This window comes from Sesamum indicum, linkage group LG10, assembly GCF_000512975.1.
Source record: "Sesamum indicum cultivar Zhongzhi No. 13 linkage group LG10, S_indicum_v1.0, whole genome shotgun sequence".
Classification (NCBI taxonomy): Eukaryota; Viridiplantae; Streptophyta; class Magnoliopsida; order Lamiales; family Pedaliaceae; genus Sesamum; species Sesamum indicum.
In genome coordinates, this window is record NC_026154.1 from 15,820,437 (window position 1) to 15,825,174 (window position 4,738).

General features: G+C 34.5%; 1 protein-coding gene across 2 annotated transcripts in view; it reads left to right on the plus strand.

The window, feature by feature from the left end:
• Nucleotides 3,541-4,738, plus strand: part of LOC105172746 (protein Brevis radix-like 1) — a 6,360-nt gene continuing 5,162 nt past the window's right edge. Inside the window, exons 1-2 of one of the 2 annotated variants that reach the window (XM_011094313.2) lie at nt 3,541-3,983; nt 4,190-4,248. The gene's annotated coding sequence lies outside the window, so the exon portion shown is untranslated. The remainder of the gene's footprint in view (nt 3,984-4,189; nt 4,249-4,738) is intronic. The other variant, XM_011094315.2, reaches the window with a different exon arrangement.

The following is a 4,738-nucleotide window of genomic DNA, read 5'->3' on the forward strand; positions in this document are numbered from 1 at the left end:
TAATGTTTTTTTAAAAAAAAGAGTAATTTGTGTAAATGATGTCGATACTTTATCCAAACGAGGGGAATAATTTATGTCAACAGATCATAGGTCATGAGTGTAAATATAATTAGCATGATTCTTAATTACAAAAATAATATTGCATTCTTATATTTTACTTTTTGACTTAATCATGTCCCGGAATAAGTATTAATTCTATGTATCGATATTTATAACAATTTATTTAGTTGAGTCAACATTTAATATGCAATGATAAACACTATTTTCCCAATTACTATACTTGAGTGAGATATTATCTGAAAAGTCCTAATGTCGGTACACTATTTTCTTGTATTAGCGTTTATCTATTAGTATCGAATTTGAATTTGGATTTAAATGTAATAAAAAATATGTATTTAATAACTTTTTTTTTAAAAAAAAATCTTTGCGTGCAAGAAATGGTTCGTGTGGGTCAATATTAGATAATGGTAGTGATTGTTTTTGAGCTAAATATTTAATTTTTTTTCCACTTAATTGTTTATTTATAGATGATGTAATCCACTTATAATAAAAAGGTATCAGTGGACACGGTTATGATGGTCCTAATTAACATATGCCATTTGTGCTAAATTAAACAAATTAACAGACATTAGCCCAATCCATTTTGAATTAAATTTGTGCTAAATTAAACAAATTAACAGACATTAGCCCAATTAATTTTGAATTAAAGGCTGCCCACAATTAAGACAGCATAAAGGTTCCATATGCCCGTACAATTGGTATTAACATATATATATATGATAATGCTTCTGTATATGTATATGCACATAATATGAATGAGCACACCCGTTTGGCAAATCTGCATAGGAAGCAGAATGAGAAAGAAAAAGATAGGAGAATAACACAAAAGTTGCTCCCTCACTGATTGAATTGAAAGTGCTGGATTTTGAACTTAAATTTTGCATCCAAACAGCTGCCAACATATGGGAAAGATGATAGGAGAAAGAAAGCCCAAAATGAATGAACAGAGGGAGATAGGTGATGGCTTTGGACCTTGACTATGCTTTTCTTGCCTATGAAGATCTTACAACTGACAAACACCCTTTATTTTTTCTTTTTTATTTTATTTAATATACATATATGTATGTTAAGACAAAAAGTTCAAGCCCTCATGGCCTGCCACGCGGCGAATGCTAATTTGCCTAAGAAAGAGACAGGTGGCTTTGGTGGAGATGGGATTTACATGTTGTCTCGTAATTCCAAGCATTTTTCTTTGCTTAAAGAGGGGTTAGCCCCAGGAATAAAGCTAAAAGGACAGACCACAAACTGTGGTTAAAGCTACTAAAAGCACATTGTTCTTGCGTTGCCCACATCTCCCTATACCCTATACTTGTATCTTTCTATCTCACCTCCATTACTACTTTCCTAGCTAGACCTCATAAACACTTCAATTGCTATTCTTTGGGAATCTTGTCAAACAATTTTTATATTTTAGCACCAACCTACCTCTAGTTATCGATTTTAGATCGAAATTGGACTAAAATTTGACATAATCACACGAATATCCTAAGATTATAAGCCAAGAAACCAAACACATAATCCTTTAATGTAAAAAGTGATCCGTTCTTACTGCTCTCGATTCAAATACATAATTGTGTTTGGTCAAAAAAATAGTAGTGAGTTTGTTAAGGTGAATAGGCATGGGAAAAGAGGGGTAAAAGAAGAAATGGAAGCAGGGCGGGGCTGACAAGGGACAAGAGCAGGTAACAGCTGAGGGCGAGGGTGAAAGATATATTAGAGCATCTCTCTCTGCCCAAGGATTTGTGATCAGTCAAGTGTCAAGGCCGCTTACTCACTCACTCAAACATACACCCATTGCTATGCCGCACGTACGTATGTACAACAACAACATAAACACGCTTTTGTTTTGTTTTTCAGCATCATTCTGATTCTCTCTCTCTCCCTTTCTCTGTGTCTCTGATGGGAAATTGGCATTGCTTAGTTGCGAGGTAAGACAAAACACACGTAAGAATCGAGAGGATGCGCTATTTTGGAATCTTTATTTGCCCACGCTTTTCGCAGTAGAATGATTTGAAAGATGGTAATGTCGCTGTGTTCCAATCACGATTCTTTTCTTTTCTAGTGTACTTTGATTCTATAGCCCTTCTCATCTTTGACATGCCTACATACACAGGTCAAACTAGGTTGGGTTTTTTTGCATTTGGATTTCTATTGCCAACTACATTTTTATTTCATATTCTGCTCCATTTAATACATACGTCATACGTGTATAAAGATGACATCACATATAAATACAGTATGATGTATGTTGAATGGAATATAAGATGGAATAGAATTTGTAACAGAAAAATCTATTTGGACTTTTCCTTCTTCTTTTTCTTTTTTTCAGTATGTTTGATTGGACATGTATTTATACTCTTGTAGCTATTCAATAATTGTTTCATTAGGGTTTTCAGTTATTAATGTTGGATATATTTTTCGTTAGGTTAGTTATTCGAGTTCAATGTAATAAAACATGCGTTGCCGTTATTCCAATCATTGATTATTTAAGTTTATTGTCGTTTTTAACTTTGCATGTTTGACTTAGTAGCATTTAGTACTTTCTTACTGGTGGGAATGTTTAACTTGGTAAAAATTTACTAACGAGGTTGTCGTTTGTGGCATTGACTATTTCTTAACGTTGAAAAAATGATTCTGAAATATTATTGTGAAGTAATTCACAAGTCAACAACCCAAAAGTTGTATAGATAATAATTACTCAAATATTTGCAACTATGATGGGGTTTTCATAACAAATTTTGACAAGAGATTTTCATAATTATCGGTAATTATTATTATATTGTCATGCGATAAATAAAGAAATAGGTGTACTAAGGAAATAAATTTAGTATCAATTATGATATTATATTATGAACTCTTCAGTTAATAATTTTTGCACTTGGTTCAAAAGTTGGGAAGCGTGAAAATTTTATTCAAATTTATATTAGTGATGTTCAAAATCAACAGAATTGATATATATTATATTGTATGATAAATTGGTTATTTTTTTTTAAAATAAGAATGATAATTTAGACAAGACAATATAAAAACATTAAATTTTGAGAAACAAAAAACTATGAAACAGCAAATCGTGATTTGATTGGTAATGATCTCTCAGAATCAATGGCCCTAACTCATGACCCATTTAGCACACCCCCAAAATTAAATTGGAACCCATCATCATTGCCATTGATGCACCCATGGTAGCTTCCCCACCCAATTAGAAGACGACACGTGGACCTCTTACCATGCACTCGTCACACATATTGCCTCATCAAGACAGGTGGGCCCGCTTTGTCTACCCTAATCACCACCAATCTTGCAATAAAAATTGACCCCTTACTGTGGATGTCCCCATATAGAATGATGCTGCTGCGACTTGGTACAATACGGTGGTGCGCGATGTACAACTCTCGTTGGGGGGGAGAGGGGGGGCTTCCGTTAGATAACGACGGGAGATGACGGCGTCACGTCCCTCTATAAATAACTCAAACCAAACATCAGACTTTGTTCTCTTTCCTTGTCTCTATTCCTCATTTTTGTTTCCATTTATAAACACAAAACACACACACACACACACGGATATGTGTGTATAGTGATTTTCTTCTGCTGTTTGTTTCTATATATATAAATGTGGAACCTGCAGCCAAGAATCAGAAAGATTTCCCCATTTTGAAAGGAAGCAGAGCTCCGGAACAGCCGGCGGGGGGCGGCGGCGGCGGGTTGTCTCGCCGGGGAATATTCCTCCTCGTAGACTTCTTTGTAGCTGCAATCTGCATGCAGAGGAGAATATTTTCAGTGCTGGTTCAGAGATTTGATTTGATCGTTTTGTGGGCTTTGAGGAAGTAAAGATCAGTTGAGTGGAAATCCCTGAAATCTTTAGCTTTTTCTCATCACCATTTCAAAAGGGTATCTCAAGTTTCTGTCAAAGATTCATCTTTGAGGTAAAAGAGAGAAAATGATTTGATTTTCCTTTTTACAGTCACTTGAAAATTGAAATGATAATCATATATCTCTCTCTATACATTGATTTACCATAACTCATTTGTGCTTCTTTCCTTATTTCTTTTCAAGTTCTTTCAAGATTCTTATTAAGTTCTAACAACATCATATACCTCTTCTTGGATTTTTCATGGTTTTGTTTGTTAAGGCTGTGAAGAAATAGACAGAGAAAGTAAAGAAAGAGGTGGAAGAGAGTGGCTGGCTTGGGTAAGTCGCTGTCAGTTGTTATGAACAGTACGGATCAGTATTCATTCTTTTGTCTGAATAAGCATTCACCAGCAGCTTTCACAACTCGACAATTTTTGCATTCATTTCTACACCCATTCCTCCTCTGTTTTCTCATTTGTGTATGGTTCAAATATATATGTATATATATATATATGTTAGTTTTCTTTGGAATTATTCAAGAAACTGGAAAGAAATGATTGTGCTGGGAAGAAAAAAAGAAAAAAGAAAAAGCTTTGTGATTATGGATGAGTTGGGTTTTTGTTGTTGATCCTAAAAATATTTGTCAGAAAATTCGGCACAAAATCCCCATTTCTTTATTCTTTGTGTACATTAAAGGGGGGCCGAGAGTGAGCAGGCCACTTTGGGATTTTTGCATTCAATTATTGGCCCTTTATATTTAAACACACACACCTACTACTCTTCCTTCTTTTATTACTACCTCTGATCCCCAGCCCCCATTTTCTCTTTC